Below are 23937 nucleotides of genomic sequence, written 5' to 3'. Positions count from 1 at the left end.
ACTGGCACATCACCCAGACACATGTCCCACGTTCTTGCAGCAGAAGGTGGCGCATATCAGGAGGCAGCAAGTGGCAGTGGCATTTAGCCCCTCGAGCCTGTTCCACCATTCAATGAGATCATGGTGGACCTGTGACCTAACTCCATATACCCGACTTAGCCCCATATCCCTTAATACCCTTGGTTCACAGAAATCTATCAATCTCAGATTTAACATTCACAAGTGAGCTAGCATCAACTGCCGTCTGCAGAAGAGCGTTCCAAACGTCTCCCACCCTTTGTGTGTAGAAGCATTTCCTAACTTCACTCCTGCACGTCCTGGCTCTAAATGTTAGGCTATGTCCCCGCGTCCTAGTATTCAAGTCTAGGAGACCTCCAAAAACAGTTACAAATGTCTCGGCAGCCAGAAGCAATAATCCAGTCACTAACTTGTAAATCCTGTATGGTCCCTTTAAATAGGACTGGTGGGGGGTCCTCCAGGCACTCGAAGACATGTTCAGATGGTCGGGATAAAGACTGTGTGTTGAGTTGAGCATTAAGTCCCAAAATGGTGTCTATCACTTTAAATCAGCGTTGGACACTGATTGAAGCCATTTTCTCCCTACTTTACATGATTTCAGCGTTCGTTATCTGCGCCTGCGCTAACTCCCATGCCATCTTGGATGTTGGAGAAGCCGTGTAGCGCTGAAACAACGGGCGCTACACGGCCCAATTTAGTGCCCATACTTTTAACTGACCAGGGAAAGTCTTCACGGAAGGGATTGATCTGTCATTAAAAATGACAGAGTCAGAATGGGTTTTCTGCAAAGTAAAAAAGATTGTGGCACAGCGTGGGGAGAGATGTGATCAATCGCTCCAGAAATGAAGTTGACCAGATATCAAAGCAGCAAAAGGCTGAAGTGATTAGTGTGCACTGTTACGTGGGCCTGTGATACAGTGACTAATTGTAATATCAGTGTTACATGGGCCTGTGATACAGTGACTAATTGTAATATCAGTGTTACATGGGCATGTGATACAGTGACTAATTGTAATATCAGTGTTACATGGGCCTGTGATACAGTGACTAATTGTAATATCAGTGTTACATGGGCCTGTGATACAGTGACTAATTGTAATATCAGTGTTACATGGGTATGTGATACAGTGACTAATTGTAATATCAGTGTGACATGGGTTGTGATACAGTGACTAATTGTACTTTCAGTGTTACATGGGTGTGTGATACAGTGACTAATTGTAATATCAGTGTTACATGCATGTGTGATACAGTGACTAATTGTAATATCAGTGTTACATGGGTGTGTGATACAGTGACTAATTGTAATATCAGTGTTATATGGGTGTGTGATACAGTGACAAATTGTAATATCTGTGTTACATGGGTGTGTGATAAAGTCAATAATTGTAATTTCAGTGTTACATGGGTGTGTGACACAGTGACTAATTGTAATATCAGTGTTAAATGGGTGAGTGATTCAGTGACTAATTGTAATATCAGTGTTAGATGGGTGTGTGATATAGTGACTAATTGTAATATCAGTGTTACATGCATGTGTTATACAGTGACTAATTGTAATATCAGCGTTACATGGGTGTGTGATACAGTGACTAATTGTAATATCAGTGTTACATGGGTGTGTGATACAGTGACTAATTAAATATCAGTGTTACATGGGTGTGTGATACACTGACTAATTGTAATATAAGTGTTACATGGGTGTGTGATACAGTGACTAATTGTAATATCCGTGTTACTTGGGTGTGTGATACAGTGACTAATTGTAATATCAGTGTTACATGCGTGTGTGATACAGTGACTAATTGTAATATCAGTGTTACATGCGTGTGTGATACAGTGACTAATTGTAATATCAGTGTTACATGGGTAAGTGATTCAGTGACTAATTGTAATATCAGCGTTACATGGGTGTGTGATACAGTGACTAATTGTAATATCAGTGTTACATGGGTGTGAGATACAGTGACTAATTGTAATATCAGTGTTACATGGGCCTGTGATACAGTGACTAATTGCAATATCAGTGTTACATGGGCCTGTGATACAGTGACTAATTGTAATATCAGTGTTAAATGCATGTGTGATACAGTGACTAATTGTAATATCAGTGTTACATGGGTGTGTGATAAAGTGACTAATTAAATATCAGTGTTACATGGGTGTGTGATACAGTGACTAATTGTAATATCAGTGTTACATGGGTGAGTGATACAGTGACTAATTGTAATATCAGTGTTACATGGGCCTGTGATACAGTGACTAATTAAATATCAGTGTGACATGGGCCTGTGATACAGTGACTAATTGTAATATCAGTGTTACATGGGCCTGTGATATAGTGACTAATTGTAATATCAGTGTTACATGGGCCTGTGATACAGTGACTAATTGTAATATCAGTGGTACATGGGCCTGTGATACAGTGACTAATTGTAATATCAGTGTTACATGGGCCTGTGATACAGTGACTAATTGTAATATAAGTGTTACATGGGCCTGTGATAGAATGACTGATTGTAATATCAGTGTTACATGGGTGTGTGATACAGTGACTAATTAAATATCAGTGTTACATGGGTGTGTGATACACTGACTAATTGTAATATAAGTGTTACATGGGCGTGTGATACAGTGACTAATTGTAATATCAGTGTTACTTGGGTGTGTGATACAGTGACTAATTGTAATATCAGTGTTACATGCATGTGTGATACAGTGACTAATTGTAATATCAGTGTTACATGCGTGTGTGATACAGTGACTAATTGTAATATCAGTGTTACATGGGTGAGTGATTCAGTGACTAATTGTAATATCAGCGTTACATGGGTGTGTGATACAGTGACTAATTGTAATATCAGTGTTACATGGGTGTGTGATACAGTGACTAATTGTAATATCAGTGTTACATGGGCCTGTGATACAGTGACTAATTGTAATATCAGTGTTACATGGGCCTGTGATACAGTGACTAATTGTAATATAAGTGTTACATGGGCCTGTGATAGAGTGACTGATTGTAATATCAGTGTTACATGGGTGTGTGATACAGTGACTAATTAAATATCAGTGTTACATGGGTGTGTGATACAGTGACTGATTGTAATATACTTGTTTCTTGGGTGTGTGATACAGTGACTAATTGTAATATCAGTGTTACATGCGTGTGTGATACAGTGACTAATTGTAATATCAGTGTTACATACGTGTGTGATACAGTGACTAATTGTAATATCAGTTTTACATGGGTGAGTGATTCAGTGACTAATTGTAATATCAGCGTTACATGGGTGTGTGATACAGTGACTAATTGTAATATCAGTGTTACATGGGTGTGTGATACAGTGACTAATTGTAATATCAGTGTTACATGGGTGTGTGATACAGTGACTAATTGTAATATCAGTGTTACATGCATGTGTGATACAGTGACTAATTGTAATATCAGTGTTACATGGGTGTGTGATACAGTGACTAATTGTAATATCAGTGTTACATGGGTGTGTGATACAGTGACTAATTGTAATATCAGTGTTACATGGGTGTGTGATAAAGTCACTAATTGTAATATCAGTGTTACATGGGTGTGTGATACAGTGACTAATTGTAATATCAGTGTTACATGGGAGAGTGATTCAGTGACTAATTGTAACATCAGCATTACATGGGTGTGTGATACAGTGACTAATTGTAATATCAGTTTTACATGGGTGAGTGATTCAGTGACTAATTGTAATATCAGCATTACATGGGTGTGTGATACAGTGATTAATTGTAATATCAGTGTTACATGGGTGAGTGATTCAGTGATTAATTGTAATATCAGCATTACATGGGTGTGTGATACAGTGACTAATTGTCATATCAGTTTTAATTGGGTGTGTGATACAGTGACTAATTGTAATATCAGTGTTACATGGGTGTGTGATACAGTGACTAATTGTAATATCAGTGTTACATGGGTGTGTTATACAGTGACTAATTCTAATATCAGTTTTACATGGGTGTGTGATACAGTGACTCATTGTAATATCAGTGTTACATGGGCAAGTGATACAGTGACTAATTGCAATATCAGTGTTACATGGGCCTGTGATACAGTGACTAATTGTAATATCAGTGTTACATGCATGTGTGATACAGTGACTAATTGTAATATCAGTGTTACATGGGTGTGTGATAAAGTGACTAATTAAATATCAGTGTTACATGGGTGTGTGATACAGTGACTAATTGTAATATCAGTGTTACATGGGTGTGTGATACAGTGACTAATTGTAATATCAGTGTTACATGGGTGAGTGATTCAGTGACTAATTGTAACATCAGCATTACATGGGTGTGTGATACAGTGACTAATTGTAATATCAGTTTTACATGGGTGAGTGATTCAGTGACTAATTGTAATATCAGCATTACATGGGTGTGTGATACAGTGATTAATTGTAATATCAGTGTTACATGGGTGAGTGATACAGTGACTAATTGTAATATCAGTTTTAATTGGGTGTGTGATACAGTGACTAATTGTAATATCAGTGTTACATGGGTGTGTTATACAGTGACTAATTCTAATATCAGTTTTACATGGGTGAGTGATTCAGTGACTAATTGTAATATCAGCGTTACATGGGTGTGTGATACAGTGACTAATTGTAATATCAGTGTTACATGGGTGTGTGATACAGTGACTAATTGTAATATCAGTGTTACATGGGTGAGTGATTCAGTTTCTAATTGTAATATCAGTGTTACATGGGTGTGTGATACAGTGACTAATTGCAATATCAGTGTTACATGGGTGTGTGATACAGTGACTAATAGCAATATCAGCGTTACATGGGTGTGTGATACAGTGACTAATTGTAATATCAGTGTTACATGGGTGAGTGATTCAGTTACTAATTGTAACATCAGCATTACATGGGTGTGTGATACAGTGACTAATTGTAATATCAGTTTTACATGGGTGAGTGATTCAGTGACTAATTGTAATATCAGCATTACATGGGTGTGTGATACAGTGATTAATTGTAATATCAGTGTTACATGGGTGAGTGATACAGTGACTAATTGTAATATCAGTTTTAATTGGGTGTGTGATACAGTGACTAATTGTAATATCAGTGTTACATGGGTGTGTTATACAGTGACTAATTCTAATATCAGTTTTACATGGGTGAGTGATTCAGTGACTAATTGTCATATCAGTTTTAATTGGGTGTGTGATACAGTGACTAATTGTAATATCAGTGTTACATGGGTGTGTGATACAGTGACTAATTGTAATATCAGTGTTACATGGGTGTGTTATACAGTGACTAATTCTAATATCAGTTTTACATGGGTGTGTGATACAGTGACTCATTGTAATATCAGTGTTACATGGGCAAGTGATACAGTGACTAATTGCAATATCAGTGTTACATGGGCCTGTGATACAGTGACTAATTGTAATATCAGTGTTACATGCATGTGTGATACAGTGACTAATTGTAATATCAGTGTTACATGGGTGTGTGATAAAGTGACTAATTAAATATCAGTGTTACATGGGTGTGTGATACAGTGACTAATTGTAATATCAGTGTTACATGGGTGTGTGATACAGTGACTAATTGTAATATCAGTGTTACATGGGTGAGTGATTCAGTGACTAATTGTAACATCAGCATTACATGGGTGTGTGATACAGTGACTAATTGTAATATCAGTTTTACATGGGTGAGTGATTCAGTGACTAATTGTAATATCAGCATTACATGGGTGTGTGATACAGTGATTAATTGTAATATCAGTGTTACATGGGTGAGTGATACAGTGACTAATTGTAATATCAGTTTTAATTGGGTGTGTGATACAGTGACTAATTGTAATATCAGTGTTACATGGGTGTGTTATACAGTGACTAATTCTAATATCAGTTTTACATGGGTGAGTGATTCAGTGACTAATTGTAATATCAGCGTTACATGGGTGTGTGATACAGTGACTAATTGTAATATCAGTGTTACATGGGTGTGTGATACAGTGACTAATTGTAATATCAGTGTTACATGGGTGAGTGATTCAGTTTCTAATTGTAATATCAGTGTTACATGGGTGTGTGATACAGTGACTAATTGCAATATCAGTGTTACATGGGTGTGTGATACAGTGACTAATAGCAATATCAGCGTTACATGGGTGTGTGATACAGTGACTAATTGTAATATCAGTGTTACATGGGTGAGTGATTCAGTTACTAATTGTAACATCAGCATTACATGGGTGTGTGATACAGTGACTAATTGTAATATCAGTTTTACATGGGTGAGTGATTCAGTGACTAATTGTAATATCAGCATTACATGGGTGTGTGATACAGTGATTAATTGTAATATCAGTGTTACATGGGTGAGTGATACAGTGACTAATTGTAATATCAGTTTTAATTGGGTGTGTGATACATTGACTAATTGTAATATCAGTGTTACATGGGTGTGTTATACAGTGACTAATTCTAATATCAGTTTTACATGGGTGAGTGATTCAGTGACTAATTGTAATATCAGCGTTACATGGGTGTGTGATACAGTGACTAATTGTAATATCAGTGTTACATGGGTGTGTGATACAGTGACTAATTGTAATATCAGTGTTACATGGGTGAGTGATTCAGTTTCTAATTGTAATATCAGTGTTACATGGGTGTGTGATACAGTGACTAATTGCAATATCAGTGTTACATGGGTGTGTGATACAGTGACTAATTGCAATATCAGTGTTACATGGGCCTGTGATATCGTGACTAATTGTAATATAAGTGTTACATAGGCCTGTGATACAGTGACTGATTGTAATATCAGTGTTACATGGGTGTGTGATACAGTGACTAATTAAATATCAGTGTTACATGGGTGTGTGATACAATGACTAATTGTAATATAAGTGTTACATGGGTGTGTGATACAGTGACTAATTGTAATATCAGTGTTACATGGGTGTGTGATACAGTGACTAATTGTAATATCAGTGTTACATGGGTGTGTGATACAGTGACTAATTGTAATATCAGTGTTACATGAGTGAGTGATTCAGTGACTAATTATAATATCAGCGTTACATGGGTGTGTGATACAGTGACTAATTGTAATATCAGTGTTACATGGGTGAGTGATTCAGTGACTAATTGTAATATCAGCGTTGCATGCGTGTGTGATACAGTGACTAATTGTGGTATCAGTGTTACATGGGTGTGTGATACAGTGACTAATTGTAATATCAGTGTTACATGGGTGTGTGATACAGTGACTAATTGTAAGATCAGTGTTACATGGGTGAGTGATTCAGTGACTAATTGTAGTATCAGTGTTACATGGGTGTGTGATACAGTGACTAATTGTAATATCAGTGTTACATGGGTGAGTGATTCAGTGACTAATTGTAATATCAGTGTTACATGGGTGAGTGATTCACTGACTAATTATAATATCAGCATTACATGGGTGTGTGATACAGTGACTAATTGTAATATCAGTGTTACATGGGTGTGTGATACCGTGACGAATTGTAATATCAGCGTTACATGGGTGTGTGATACAGTGACTAATTGTAATATCAGTGTTACATGGGTGAGTGATTCAGTGACTAATTGTAATATCAGTGTTACATGGGTGTGTGATACCGTGACGAATTGTAATATCAGCGTTACATGGGTGTGTGATACAGTGACTAATTTTAATATCAGTGTTACATGGGCCTGTGATACAGTGACTAATTGTAATATCAGTGTTACATGGGTGTGTTATACAGTGACTAATTCTAATATCAGTTTTACATGGGTGAGTGATTCAGTGACTAATTGTAATATCAGTGTTACATGCATGTGTGATACAGTGACTAATTGTAATATCAGTGTTACATGGGTGTGTGATACAGTGACTAATTGTAATATCAGTGTTACATGGGTGAGTGATTCAGTTACTAATTGTAATATCAGTGTTCCATGGGCCTGTGATATAGTGACTAATTAAATATCAGTGTTACATGGGCCTGTGATACAGTGACTAATTAAATATCAGTGTTACATGGGTCTGTGATACAGTGACTAATTGTAATATCAGTGTTACATGGGCCTGGGATATCGTGACTAATTGTAATATCAGTGTTACATGGGCCTGTGATACAGTGCCTAATTGTAATATCAGTGTTACATGGGCCTGTGATACAGTGACTAATTGTAATATCAGTGTTACATGGGCCTGTGATACAGTGACTAATTGTAATATCAGTGTTACATGGGTGTGTGATACAGTGACTAATTGTAATATCAGTGTTACATCGTTGTGTGATACAGTGACTAATTAAATATCAGTGTTACATGGGTGTGTGATACAGTAACTAAAAGTAATATCAGTGTTACATGGGTGTGTGATACAGTGACTAATTGTAATATCAGTGTTACATGGGTGTGTGATACACTGACTAATTGTAATATCAGTGTTACATGGGTGTGTGATACAGTGACTAATTGTAATATCAGTGTTACATGGGTGTGTGATTCAGTGACTAATTATTTTAGCTACTTGCACCTGTCCAATGATCGAAGTGACTCCAATATGGTACAATGGTATTTTATTGAGCTTTACGCAATGGTCAGCACCAATATGTGCCTAAGCAGTACTTAACAGTGCAGAACGAGAACTATATCATCTGTTCCGTTCAGGGTAGAGTTCATGCCGACTTTGTAGGAAGCTTCAAGTTCTACCTCATCTGGGGTATCTTGTGTCCATCGGACCTACCCTTCCTGGAGTCTCTTCTGTCCGTCGGCCCTATCTGCCTGCCGTCTCTTGTGTCCATCAGCCCTAACCCGCCTGGGGTCTCTGTTCAGATTTGAATCCTACCCTTTTTTGGCTGCTGCTGCTTGTTTACTCTCCAGGGTGGGCACAGGGCTGATATTGACACAGATCATCACCCTATCAGGGTCTTTCCAAAAGGCGAGGTGACCAGTAAGAGGTCATGTATCTTCCTAACGAAGGGAGAAGAGTCGGTCTGTTCCTTATCTCTACCTTTCGTGGGCAGCGAATGATTGAGTGGCTCTCAAGATGCCAAAGCCCTTAATTGGCCAATCCTTAGCTTACAACTCCAGAAAGAGGCTGCCTCTCCATCCCATTCTTGTTGTGCTTTTCCCAAGGCTGGAGTTACCAACTCTGGGCCTGTTATCTCACATTCTTTGTCTGTTCTCAAGCTAACAATTCTAAGGCCCTATGGTAATGCTCAGGTTTGACGTTTGGCGGTTTGGACAGCTGTCTCATCTTACACTTACAACTACATCTTGTTAGTGCGGCTACAGCTACTGCTAGATTAGCAATTTCACAATTCTGTTAATTGTATTGGAATCAAAATGCTTCATTTCCTATGTATTTTTTTTTTATTCGTTCATGGGATGTGGGCGTGTTGGCGAGGCTAACTTTTATTGCCCATCCATAATTGCCCTTGAGAAGATGGTGGTGAGCCGCCTTCTTGAACAGCTGCAGTCAGTGTGGTGAAGGTTCTCCCACAGTGCTGTTAGGAAGGGAGTTCCAGGATTTTGACCCAGCGACGATGAAGGAACGGTGATAAATTTCCAAGTCGGGATGGTGTGTGACTTGGAGGGGAACGTGCAGGTGATGTTGTTCCCATTGGCCTGCTGCCCTTGTCCTTCTAGGTGGTAGAGGTCGTGGGTTTGGGAGGTGCTGTCGAAGAAGCCTTGGCGAGTTGCTGCAGTGCATCCTGTGGATGGTGCACACTGCAGCCACTGTGCGCCGGTGGTGAAGGGAGTGAATGTTTAGGGTGGTGGATGGGGTGCCAATCAAGCGGGCTGCTTTGTCCTGGATGGTGTCGAGCTTCTTGAATGTTGTTGGAGCTGCACTCATCCAGGCAAGTGGAGAGTATTCCATCACACTCCTGACTTGTGCCTTGTAGATGGTGGAAAGGCTTTGGGGAATCAGGAGGTGAGTCACTCGCCGCAGAATCCCCAGCCTCTGACCTGCTCTTGTAGCCACAGTATTTATATGGCTGGTCCAGTTAAGTTTCTGGTCAATGGTGACCCCCAGGATGTTGATGGTGGGGAATTCGGCGATGGTAATGCCGTTGAATGTCAAGGGGAGGTGGTTAGATTCTCTCTTGTTGGAGATGGTCATTGCCTGGCACTTGTCTGGCGCAAATGTTAATTGCAACTTATCAGCCCAAGCCTGGAAGTTGTCCAAGTCTTGTTGCATGCGGGCACGGACTGCTTTATTATCTTAGGGGTTGCGAATGGAACTGAACACTGTGCAATCATCAGCGAACGTCCCTATTTCTGACCTTCTGATGAAGGGAATGTCATTGATGAAGCAGCTGAAGATGGTTTGGCCTAGGATACTGCCCTGAGGAACTCCTGCAGCAATGTCCTGTGGCTGAGATGATTGGCCTCCAACAACCACTACCATCTTCCTTTGTGCTAGCCCACTGGAGAGTTTTCCCCTGATTCCCATGGACTGTTGTCCTGGGGTGCGCATGAATCTCCCTGTCATGGCCTGGTATGGTGAGATACCCGTGGTGCTACTGGGAGTTGATCTGATTATCATCAGGCACATGGGCAGCATGTTCACCCATTGAGTGGAGTGATCTGCACAAAACCTTTTAAGCATTGTCTTTAGGTTTCGATTACCCCTTTCTACGGCTCCCGATGACTGTGGGTGATGTGATATGTATAGTTTGTGTTCTATCTTCAAAACTTTCTGTAACTCAGTGAAAATTTTGCTTGTGAAATGTGGTCCTTGATCACTGTCCACCTGTATCGGCACTCCCCACCTGTAGATCACTGTCGGACTGCTGTAAGAGCGGTGTCAGTTCTGCACAGGAAGGCCTCCATCCACTTGGTAAATTTATCCACAATTACCAAGCGGTGCAAGTGGCCTATTAGAGCATTATGTGGTCGACCAATGAAATCTATCTGGAGATGGGTCGAGGGGCCCCCTGGTGGTGGTGCTTGCTGGAGGAAAGCTCGGTTGGCGTGTCAGGCTGAGTTGTGTTGCAGACAGACCAGACATGTTGTTACCTGATGGATGATGCCATCTGCTATCCCTGGCCACCACACTGTCTTGGAAACCTTTTGCATGGTAGTTTCGGCCGAGCAGCGCCCACCTACAGGGTGTGTGGAACATGTCAAAAAATTCCTCGCTCATCGTAGTGGGAGCGGACACAATGGGAAATGAATCTAGTCTGGGCTGATACATGAGCACTGGGCGGTCCCCACTACTGGCCATCTTCTCTCCAATAAGCACGGTAAGGTGGGCCCATGCAGTGGGCTGAAACAGGGGTTTGGATTATTGGTGCCAGGCAATGACCTGCTGGTGATGTATGTTTGATATCTGTAAGGCAAACAGATCCGTATTGACCGGACTGCGGCCAATTATAGCCGAAACCTGACCACTGGGCAAGGGATTAAAAGGAGAGCCATTGGCGGCAGCCTCTTCAGCAGCCTTGTCGGCATGAGAATTACCAAACAAATGCAGATCAGTTCCCTTTGTGTGGGTCTTAACCTTTCCAATAAAACACGGCTGCTGCCTGCCTAATAACGCAGCCCACAACATCTTAAACACATCACATACACAAGAGGTTTACCATCAGAAATGCAAAAGTAATTCTTATGATACAAAGGCAGTAATAACATGGTGTTAATAGGATAGACACTGTCAGACCAGGTCGGAGGTCTCAATTACAGCGGTCAAGAGTGTGGCAATTTCAGCATATTGTGCTGAATTGCTCTATCGGGGAGGGTGACAGTCAGTGCATGGTTCGCCCTTGTATTGGAATGATGATTGGTCGATGTAGACATCCGATGCATTTAGTAAAGGCTGCCTCTGAACAGGGTGGACAGCGAAGTCCAACAAGGGTAGAGGACACCCACGTGGCTCGTCCCAGTACAATAGCAGTCGGGAAAGGAGGGTGGTTTGTTTCGGGGTGATATGGAGTCTTCGCTGCGTCAGCAGCAATGACCAATGGCTCAGTCGGGCCGACGAAACCAAGGTGTCTCCTGGTTTCATGAACAAGGGGTGTGTGAGGGGAATGAAGCACCATTGTTTGTAATCCCATAATGTAAATAAAGTGCTTCATGGCCCAGAAGGTGGCCAATAAATGTTTCTCGCAGGGATCATATGCTGTTTCTACCCCAGTCAGTATCCGTGAGGCATAGCCAATGGGTAGCAGCTTGCCCTGTACCTCCTGGTGCCAAACCGCAGTGAGGCTCTGGTTAGTGGCTCCCACCTCCAGGTGAAAGGGTTTATTGGGTTAGAGGAGATTAAACAGGTGGCCTGCATTACCGCTGCTTTTAGTTGCTGAACTGCATCAGTGTGGGACTCGGTCTATCGAGACTTCACCTCGTCCTTATCCCCTTATAAAAGTTCACACAGGGGTTTGGCCAATTCGGCAAATCGAAGGATAAAAGATCTTTGGTATCCCACCAAGCACAGGAATTACCTCAGCACTGTCTTGGAAACTGGCAGTCGCTGAATAATGTCCATCTTATGCTGGTCTGGGCTCTGTCCTGAATAATGTCCATCTTATGCTGGTCTGGGCTCTGTCCTGAATAATGTCCATCTTATGCTGGTCTGGGCTCTGTCCTGAATAATGTCCATCTTATGCTGGTCTGGGGTCTGTCCTGAATAATGTCCATCTTATGCTGGTCTGGGGTCTGTCCTGAATAATGTCCATCTTATGCTGGTCTGGGGTCTGTCCTGTCACCAAGATCAAGACTCCCAAAAAGGTGACTTGCTCTTTCAGTAATTGGGCCTTTCGAGAGTTAAGTTTAAGCCCCGCCTCACTGAGATTTTGCAGCAGCTCATCCAATAAGAGGTGCTCCTGATTGTTGCCGTCGCGAGCAGCAAATTATTAAATACTGTAGCAAGCAGCGGGTTTTGGGAAAGTCTTTGGCAGCTTTAGCCAAACGTTTGTGAATGAGAGTCGGAGCGTTGTGGAAAGCCTGGGGCAGACAGGTCCATGTGTAGCTTTGCTCTTGGAAAGTGAAGGCGAACTTGACCTGGTCTTCTCTCCAGACTGGAATAATCCAAAGTCCGTTAGTTACATCTAAAGTTGAAGAGTACTTGCTACCAGTAGGTATCTGGGACAACAGTGTTGGCGATTCCCTTCCCACCGGTGAGCAAGCGGGAGGTAACTGAATTTAATTGGCGACACTCAATCGATAATTCCCAACTATCATTTGGTTTCTTAACGGCCCAGATTGGGGAATTTATGGTGAACGTGCCTGGTCTAATAACACCCTCCTGTACCAAGGATTCAGTAGTAGCTTTTACATACAGATGGCTTTCAGGAGGGATTGGGTGCTGCTTTGCAAATTAATATGGAGGTCCATTTACCTGCTCCTCCCTCTCCATTCAGCCACAATCATGTTTACTAGCCGCAAATACCAACGCCCATTTTTGCAACATAGTCTTCAGGATTGTCATGCATTGGTTCCTCGTACATCTCTCGTTTCTTAATCGCGTATACCAAGTGTTCATCCGAAATCTCCAAGGTCACGCCACAATTCATCGTGTTATTAGCTGCTGAGTTAACACCGTCATAGCATTAAACCATAGGCATTCGTTAGCATAGCCTATAATAACGTGAAATTGACTTAACACGTCAGTTCCCAATATTCCGTGCCCACCATTAGTTCACGTGGCCTCTGTCCTCCCAAGCATGCACTGAAACCCCATGAGAGTCAGCCGAGCTCGGCCTATCCGATAGGCATATTGGCCCAAACCATCAAATCCGTTTAAAAGCAGGCGTGTCCATCTCACCGCAGCACGGCGTTCAGGACGTGGAGTATGGACGATGGTTCCCGCTGGCCCAGTGTCTACGAACATTAATTGCTGCTGGCCCCCGTCTACAACAACAGTAATCACAGGAACTCACTGCCGACTTTGTTGGGGGGTAAACTCCCTTCATTGAATGTCATGTGGGGCCAAGAGGTGCTGGCCCTGAGTTCATAGGTGGGGGTAGAGGGCCTGAGGGTGTTTTGCGAGTAACTATCCGAGACCTGTCTGGCCTGTTCCTTCATGAAGGGCCGAGACAGAGTAGATAGAGAGAAGCTGTTTCCATTGGTGGAAGGGTCAAGAACCAGAGGACATGGATTTAAGGTGATTGACAAAGGAACCAAAGGTGACATGAGGAAAAACTTTTTTACCCAGTGAGTGGTTATGATCTGGAATCTGCCTCCACCATCCCCTCTGCCTGAGGCAGTGGTGGAGACAGATTCAATCATGGCCTTCAAAAGGGAACTGGATAAGTAATTGAAGGAAAACATTTGCAAGGCTACGATGATCGGGCGGGGTGGAGTGGGACTCGCTGGATTGCTCTTACATTGAGCCGGCACGGACTCGATGGGTGGAATGGCCTCCTCCCGTGCTGTAACCTTTCTAGGATTTCTATGGTTCTGTAACATTAACCGTCAAAAGGGCTATTATCTTATCAAATTTCTGATTGATAGGGGACGGGTGAGATGATTTGTAGGGGGGAGGGTGGTTAGATCTTGATTCCTCCCGATGCCTCGTTCCTAGACTGTCTACACTCCCCAGCGAAATGTCCCGTTTTGCCACAATTACAATATGGTGGTCCTCTCTGGGGAAAGCTTCCCCTCCCAAATGTTTGTTTGCTGTGTCTGCTTGGACCTTCCACCATTGAGAGAGGTTTGCCTTTACCCCTGGTTAGAGAGCTGGAAGGTATGTGATCTCGCACCGCCTTCCAGGCTCGAACAGCAGTGGTGCTGAGAGTAGCCCAGGGACTATCCTTTCAAACAGACACTCCCAGAGCTGTTCTCACCATACCGTGCAGCTGCTGCAGAAACATCTGTTTGTACTGCACGTCATCGTGAAGTTTGGGGACCATCCCCCCTTTGGGTGGCACTGTGGGCTGGGCTCGTTCATAGAGATCGTAGAGGTGATTGGCGAACACAGTGGGTGTTTGGTGGGGCCCTGCACTGTCTGTCTGCAGCTGAGCATCAGATTGATGCCACCGATGCCCAATATATTTGCAATTTCCGTGAACAGGAGGTCTGAGTTGGCGGCTGGCCCTTCGAATGGCGCGGGGATGCATGTCTTCAATTTTGGCTCTGCGGCGGCCAGCAGTCCCTTTATCAGGTCACCATCCTCTAAATCGGAGTGAGCTCGTTTAAAGCCACCCCATGCCCATGTGACCCCTGTCTGAATATCCCTTTCTTTAATTGGGCCAAGTTCTCTGGCTAAGGCCAGAGCCAAATCGGGTTTTATTGGCTCTGATTCGCGTACCACTGTGACGTTCCCATTCTGGGCCGTGCTCCTACAGGCATCGGCCCCTTCTCATCACGATTCAGATCGTAGTCCGAGTAATGATAACGGGCTGCTTCTCCTTCCAGTTCGTCCCACCTTAGGTCGTCTCCATCTATACCCTGACCCATGGTAACGGCTGAAACCATGGCATTCTGGTGCCCAGTTTGCCCTGTAGCTCATGTACCTTGAGTTTACATTGGGTATGGTCGGTCTACCTAGCTGGTCTGGTCACCATCTCTCTTAGAGCTCCTCTGGCATCCTCCAACTGTCGAGTCAAGACCTCAACCTCCCTTTCTAATTCCGTGATTTTTTATCCCTCATTTCTCGTGGCCCGAACACGAGTGCAGTTGAGACACATGCTGAGTTTGCTGTTGCTGCAGCAAACACGATAGGTCCTGTGTCCCAGTGATTCTGTTTTGTCTGGCCAAGCTTTCTTTCCAGATCGAGAGCCTGCAGCTTTGTTTGGTTAAGTTCACTGGTCTGCAGTTCAGATGCCTGTTTTGTCTGGTTAAGTTCCTCTTCCAGCTTGATTATTAATTGATCATTTTTTGCACGCAGCAGTGTGCTGCACAGATCAACAATTGTTTACCTTTACCTAACGCAATCGCTTTCTCATCCACTTGTTTTTGGATGAACGCCACCGCCGTTCTGTAGCTTTTATCCTCACTGGATGTAATCGCCACGACTACATCCGACCCACCCAACTTCTCCAATTGCTTCTGTAAGGCTTTCTCTATGTCTGTAGCAGGGTCAGCCATCATGGGGCACCATGATTACTAAGTCACCTGCACTCCCTTAGGATTATCCCTCCTAAACAGATGTACCAGCTAAATAGGTCGGTCTTAGGACCTTATGTAAAACAGAACAAGCACCAGTATTAGTTACGACCTGCCACGGTCGCCAATTTATTGGGTTCTTGCCCTTTTCCAATGATCGACGTGATTCCAATATGGTAAAATGGTGTTTTATTAAGCTTTACATAATGGTCAGCACCCATATGTGCCTAAGCAGTAGTCAAAAGTACAGAACGAGAAATATATCACTTGTTCCGTGTTGGGTAGAGTTCATGCCCACTTTGCAGGAGGCTTGAAGTTTCACCCCGCCTGGGGTCTCTTCTGTCCGTCAGCCCTACCCCGCCTTGGATCTCTTGTGTTCATCAGCCCTACCCTGTCTGGGGTCTCTGTGTCCATCAGCCCTACCCCGCCTGGGGTCTCTTCTGTCCGTCAGCCCTACCCCGCCTTGGATCTCTTGTGTTCATCAGCCCTACCCCGCCTGGGGTCTCTTCTGTCCGTCAGCCCTACCCCGCCTGGGGTCTCTTCTGTCCGTCAGCCCTACCCCGCCTGGGGTCTCTTCTGTCCATCAGCCCTACCCCGCCTGGGGTCTCTTCTGTCCGTCAGCCCTACCCCGCCTGGGGTCTCTTCTGTCCGTCAGCCCTACCCCGCCTGGGGTCTCTTGTGTCTGTCAACCCTACCCCGCCTGGGGTCTCTTCTGTCCGTCAGCCCTACCCCGCCTGGGGTCTCTTCTGTCCATCCGCCCTACCCCGCCTGGGGTCTCTTGTGTCTGTCAGCCCTACCCCGCCTGGGGTCTCTTGTGTCTGTCAGCCCTACCCTGTCTGGGGTTTCCTCTGTTTGGATCTGGATCCTCTCCTTGTTTGGCCACTTCAGTCCTGGTTGCTCTCCAGGGTCAGCCCTCACTCTTGTCCTGGTTGCTCTCCAGGGTCAGCCCTCACTCTTGTCCTGGTTCCTCTCCAGGGTCAGCCCTCACTCCAGTCCTGGTTCCTCTCCAGGGTCAGCCCTCACTCTTGTCCTGGTTCCTCTCCAGGGTCAGCCCTTGCTCCTGTCCTGGTTGCTCTCCAGGGTCAGCCCTCGTTCTTGTCCTGGTTCCTCTCCAGGGTCAGCCCTCACTCTTGTCCTGGTTCCTCTCCAGGGTCAGCCCTTGCTCCTGTCCTGGTTGCTCTCCAGGGTCAGCCCTCGCTCTTGTCCTGGTTCCTCTCCAGGGTCAGCCCTCACTCTTGTCCTGGTTCCTCTCCAGGGTCAGCCCTTGCTCCTGTCCTGGTTGCTCTCCAGGGTCAGCCCTCACTCCTGTCCTGGTTCCTCTTGTTGTGGGAAAATCACCACTCGGAGTCAGACTTAAAGATTCAACATGCAGTTTATTGGACAAAGTACTTTGGGAGAAGAACTGGTCACTCCGCAGCGCACGCAGCCACCTTCTCAACTTCAAAATGGTTGTCACGCTTTTTTATACCTTTGAAATACAGACTTTCAGTAGCTATTACATCATTAGTCTTTATTAGTTTACACATTAGCCAATTAGGCCCGCACAGCAACCACAGACCTCCAATCACATTAAAACAACTGTTATCACCTTAAGACAGTATAGACTTTGTCTATTCAGTCTGGTTCTGTAGTTTTTATCAGCTCGTCGTGAAATGTCTTTTGTATTCCCAGACTGTAAGTCAGTTTTCGGAATATACAAACTCAGCACTTTTGACTGTCTTTCCCACAGTCACAGAATCCATTTTGTTTAGTAGAGTCCATTTTGTTTAGTAGTCATGTGTTATGTTTAAGCTTTTAATTAGGGTTAGTCTGGTCTGCACAAAGCGCATTTCAGTGTGGTCTTGGGGCAATGACCGCCGCCATGCACACAATAGTCACTTCATCTTTGCCTTTAACCCAACAGCCCAAATTTTACCCTAACACTCTCCAGGGTCAGCCCTCACTCTTGTCCTGGTTCCTCTCCAGGGTCAGCCCTCACTCCTGTCCTGGTTCCTCTCCAGGGTCAGCCCTCACTCCTGTCCTGGTTCCTCTCCAGGGTCAGCCCTTGCTCCTGTCCTGGTTGCTCTCCGGGGTCAGCCCTCACTCTTGTTCTGGTTCCCTTCAGTCTAACTCTCGCAATGGGTCTCTCTTCTATGCTACTTTTGAGGGTGGGCACAGGGCTAATATTGACACAGGTCATCACCCTATCAGGGTCTTTCCGAAGGGCGAGGTGACCAGTAAGAGGTCATGTATCTTCCTAACCCAGAGGGCGTAGGCCGAGAGCATCTCAGCAGTCAGGGCAGGGATCTGAGCAACCTGCCACTACCTCTGCTGAAGCCACAGGGGATGCACCATGTAGAAGCACCAGGAAGAGCAACTCTAGTTCACCAAGAGTATGCACATGGGTGTTTGTGAAAATGTAATGTTATTAAGTTTCTTTTTGTTATTACCGCACATAAAATGTATTAACTTGCACCACTTCCCCATGTTGCAACTCGCTTTTCAGCTGCTTGGTGATGAATGTAAATACATGAATTGACTGAGACCAATTGAGGGGTGTGCAATGGGAGGATGGTTGGTTCGAGGGCTGCTTTGTGTCAGTGCAAGGCTGGGGTCCAGGGATGTGATCGTTACTTTGGCCCAGTGTGAGTGACTAACTGAACCTTCGAGCTATTCATGCGTCCCTGCATCCCGAGCAGCAATGTGAGCGGCTGGTCTGGCGTTGGGAGGCCCATCTTCATCTTCCTCCTCGAGCTCCTCCTCGTCTTCATTGGATTCATCATCAGACGATGATTGATGAGCATCTTTGTCGTTCTCCACCACTAAACCTCGCTGCTGCGCTCTGTTGTGCAGAATGCAGCATGTTTCGATGATTCTGGAGACCCTCGCTGGCGAGTACTGAAGGGAGCCTCCGGACTGTCGAGGCACCTGAACCTTATCTTCAGCAGGCCAATGTTTGGTGGTGATATGGATCTTGTTGTACCGCTCTTGGGGCTCATCGGTGGGGTACCAGGTTTGAAGGGGGTATCCCTTGTTGCCTAGCAGCCACCCCTTAAGGCTGCTTCCAGGTGTGAACAGGTCGGGGATGTTGGACTGTCACAGGGTGAAAGCTTTGTGGCAGCTCCCAGGGAATCTGGTCCAGACCTGCATGAACCTTTTCTTGTGGTTGAACACCAGCTGAACATTGATGGAATGAAACCCCTTGTGGTTGACGAATGCTGCTGGTGGATCTGGTAGTGCTCGGATTGCCCCGTGTGTGAAATCGATGGCACCCTGCACCTGTGGGAAACCATCCAGAGATGCAAACCCCAGTGCTCACTCCTTCTGACTATTGTCATCACAGGAGAAGTTTATATACCTCCCAGCCCTGGCAAACAATCCATCCATCACCTGCCTGACACATTTATGTACAGCCGACTGCAGGACCCTCGATATATCTCCAGAGGCAAAGAAGTTGAGGGCAGTGGAGACTTTCACAGTGACTGGCAATACAAGGCCACCAGGTCCAGCAGGGAGCAGCTCTTGTAGGAGGCTGCAGATGTCTGCGGCTATCTGCCGGGTCAATCTGAGCCTGCGTACGCATTGTTCTTCAGAGAGCTCAAGGAAGCTGAGCCTCTGTCTATACACCCAGTTAATTGGTAGTGCCTCCTGTGAACTCAGCCCCTCTGTTGCTCTCCTCTCTGTTGTTCCCCTCTCTGTTTCTCCCCCCTCTGATAGAGTCATAGAGTTATACAGCACGGATAGAGGCCCTTCGGCCCATCATGTCCGCGCCGGCCATCAAGCCCAGTCTAATCTAATCCCATATTCCAGCATTTGGTCCGTAGCCTTGTATAGAGTCATAGAGAAATTAGAAATTTAACTTGTTTGGAGATGCCGGGGATTGAACCCGGGACCTCATACATGCAAAGCATGCGCTCTTCCACTGAGTTACATCCCCATGCCGTTAAATGATGTCCACCTGCATCTCCCACCACAGCACGCCCTTGATGCTGTGGATGGCGATTGACTTCCTCGTCCGAGGTCCAATCTAAAGCAGCCATGCCCCCCCACTACCCCATCCTGATGTTCTCTGTTTGAAAACCTACAAACTTCTCCAATACGTCTGTCAGCACAAGAACTCTCAACATGCTGTTTCCTAGAGGGAACTGAGAAAGCAGTTGTGAGCACTGGGCCTTTATTCATATCAGGACACCTGACCTTTAACCAACCCCATGAAGTGTTACTCAATCTCGCCTCCGTTTCACGGCCGAGTTTCCCGCGGGAAACCTGAGCAGGAGACGTTAATTTTAAATCGCTGCCAAAATCTCATGAAAATCCCTCATTAACATATTATAACGAGGGACCCGCCTCTCGAGAGTGAGTTACTCGGCCGCATCCAAACCGCCTCCCTTACACCGCAAGAAGCAGGTTGGGGTCGGGTTTCCCATTTTTGACATTTTAACTCCCACCCCCGGCCATTCTGTGGGATTAAAATGACCTCCCCCACCCCACCCAGTGTGTCTGATATAATTTTCTTTCATTTGGGCCTTTATTGCATTAGTATTTTAATTATTATCATTTATTATGTAAATCTGTAATTCTGCAAGAGTCAGGTCACAGTTTGTGGTGTAATCGTTATCTGTTTGTGTTTATAATCTTACATCACAGAATGTGACATCAGCCCGACTTTGAAACTCTTTCCTCTCCGAAGGGCCTTGAGAGGTTTTTCGATATTGAAGACGTGATGTGAATGTGAGCTTCCTAATCCTATTGTTAATAGAAGCTCTTGTCTTACAAACTTGCTCAATTTCTTTGAGGACGTAGCTAAGTAGGCAGTGACAATTTGTATCTTAACTCTCAAGAGGCATTTAACAAAGTGTTGTACAGAAGATTTTTATTCATGTTAAAGGCTCATTGAATGAAATATGAAATAGTTAATTAGATAAATGATGAAGTTGGCTGGACAATAGAATGCAGAGGTGGATGATTAATTGAGACGGATTCTTCTGGTGCCATTCCCCGAGGGTCTGTGCTTGGCCCTCCACTGTACTGTTCCATATTTTCATTCATGATCTGGAGCAGGGGATTTTAAGCAACGCAATCAGATTTACAGATAATGTTCTGCGGGAAGGCAGATGTAGCAGAAGCAAACATCACTCATAAAGATTTACAAGGCTCAACATCTGGACCAGATGCAGGGATTACATTTACTGTGAACAAATGCATAAAACACTGCTCAGTGTGATTACACAAATTATTAAAGTTCAGCAAGACAGAAATTTGAGAGAGGCTCACTGATTATAATAGTTCTTTGAAGAGGCATTGGGGGTTAAATTGCAGCCTCCGAAGGCGCCAAAATGGCAGGCAAAAAACCTGCGAATATTTCTGACTGCCGTATTGGGGAAGGACAAACTAGAGGCGTCCTTTACCCATGCCTGAAGCAGGTATTAGGCCCTTTGCAGATACAACTGAGGGGCCTAACACCTGCGCAGGTCCCTGCTGCTACATCGGATTGCCTCGAGGCAGCCAGTGCCAGAGCCCTCAGGGAAACCAGGCCTAGGGATCGCCTGAATAGAATCATAGAAACAAAGAATGGTTACAGCACAGAAGGAGGCCATTCGACCCATCGAATCCGTGCCAGCTCTCTGCAAGACCAATTCAGCTGGCCCCATTCCCTCGCCCTATCCCCCGTAGCCCTGCAAATTTATTTCCTTCAAATATTTGTCCAATTCCTTTTTGAAAGCCATGATTGAATCTGCCTCCACCACTCTTTCAGGCAGCACATTCCAGATCATAACCACTCACTGTGTAAAAAAGTTTTTCCTCATGTCGCCTTTGGTTCTTTTGCCAATCACTTTAAATCTGTGTCCTCTGATTCTCTACCCTTCTGCCAATGGGACAGTTTCTCTCTATCTACTCTGTCGAGACCCTTCATGATTTTGAACACCTCTATCAAATCTCCTGTCAACCTTCTCTGCTCTAAGGAGAACAACCCCAGCTTCTCCAGCCTATCCACGTAACTGAAGTCCCTCATCCCTGGAACCATTCTAGTAAATCTTTTCTGCACCCTCTCTAAGGCCTTCATATCCTTCCTAAAATGCGGTGCCCAGAACCGGACACAATACTCCAGTTGTGGCCGAACCAGTATTTTATAAAGGTTCATCATGACTTCCTTGCTTTTGTACTCCATGCCTCTATTTATAAAGCCCAGGATCCTGTATGCTTTTTTAACTGCTTTCTCAACCTGCCCTGCCACCTTCAAAGATTTGTGCACATATACCCCCAGGTCTCTCTGTTCCTGTACCCCCTCTAGATTTGTACCATTTAGTTTATATTGCCTCTCCTCGTTCTTCCTACCAAAATGTATCACTTCGCACTTCTCTGCATTAATCTTCATCTGCCACATGTCTGCCCATTCCACCAGCCTGTCTATATCCTCTTGAAGTCTATCACTATCCTCCTCACTGTTCACTACCCTTCCAAGTTTTGTGTCTTCTGCAAATTTTGAAATTGTGTCCTGTACACCCAAGTCCAAGTCATTAATATATATCAAGAAAAACAGTGGTCCCAGCACTGACCCCTGGGGAACACCACTGTACACCTCCCTCCAGTCTGAAAAACAACCGTTCACCACTACTCTCTGTTTCCTGTCACTCAGCCAATTTCGTATCCATGCTGCCACTGCCCCATTTTATTCCATGGGCTTCAACTTTGCTGATAAGTCTATTATGCGGCACTTCATCAAATGCCCTTTGGAAGTCCATATACACCACATCAACCGCATTGCCCTCATCAACCCTCTCTGTTACCTCATCAAAAAACTCAATCAAGTTAGTTAAACACAATTTGCCTTTAACAAATCCGTGCTGGCTTTCCTTTATTAATCCACAATTGTCTAAGTGACTATTCATTCTGTCCCGGATTATCATTTCTAAAAGTTTCCCCACCACTGAGGTTAAACTGACTGGCCTGTAGTTGCTGGGTTTATCCTTACACCCTTTTTTGAACAAGGGCGTAACATTTGCAATTCTCCAGTCCTCTGGCACCACCCCCGTATCTAAGGATAATTGGAAAGTACTTACCACAATCACTGCCACTCCCGGTCTCGAGATACACTCTCTCCGACCTCCAGGTCCCCCTGTTCTCCCTCCCTCCCCCAATCTCCCTCACTCCACCCAATGTCCCTCCCTCCCCAATATCCCTCCCTCCCTGATCTCCCTTCCTCCCCCCGATCTCCCTCCCTCCCCTCCCTCCCTCCCTCCCCGCAATCTCCCTCACTCTCCTGATCTCCCTCACTCCACCTGATGTCTCTCCCTCCCCCGAACTCCCTCACCACCCCGATCTCCTTCCCCCCTCCGCCCTGACCTCCCTCCCTCCTCCCCGGCCCTTCATAAGGGCAGAACATCTTGGAGGGTCCAGGTCACTTCCCAGCATTGGACCAGCCCGGCTGGTATTTCTGATCTTACTTGATGCAAACCTGCTGCTTTTACACCAGGCTGGGGACTAGGGAGCTCCTGGCCTGGGAGCCCACACTTCTCCTACAGCCCTGGCCTTGTTTGGTGTCGATGAAGGCTAAATACGATTAAAATCACTCAGGAGATGGTACTCAGTAAAATAATGGGACTCAAGGCGGATAAATCCCCTGGACCTGATGGCTTCCATCCTAGGGTCTTGAGGGAAGTGGCAGTAGGGATTGTGGATGCTTTGGTGATAGTTTTCCAAAATTCCCTGGACTCAGGAGAGGTCCCGGCAGATTGGAAAACTGCTAATGTAACACCGTTATTTAAAAAGGGTAGTAGGCAGAAGGCTGGAAATTATAGGCCAGTTAGCTTAACATCTGTGGTGGGTAAAATTTTGGAGTCTATTATTAA

The 23937-nt window shown here is 44.8% G+C and overlaps 1 non-coding gene across 1 annotated transcript; it reads right to left on the bottom strand.

Moving 5' to 3' along the window:
* Window positions 1-19952: 19952 nt before the first annotated feature.
* Window positions 19953-20024, bottom strand: trnaa-ugc (transfer RNA alanine (anticodon UGC)). Its single transcript has one exon. It is a non-coding gene; the product is annotated as a tRNA-Ala (tRNA).
* Window positions 20025-23937: the final 3913 nt, after the last annotated feature.

The sequence above is a fragment of the Heptranchias perlo genome, chromosome 32 (assembly GCF_035084215.1).
Source record: "Heptranchias perlo isolate sHepPer1 chromosome 32, sHepPer1.hap1, whole genome shotgun sequence".
NCBI lineage: Eukaryota > Metazoa > Chordata > Chondrichthyes > Hexanchiformes > Hexanchidae > Heptranchias > Heptranchias perlo.
This window is presented reverse-complemented; position numbering and strand designations above follow the sequence as displayed.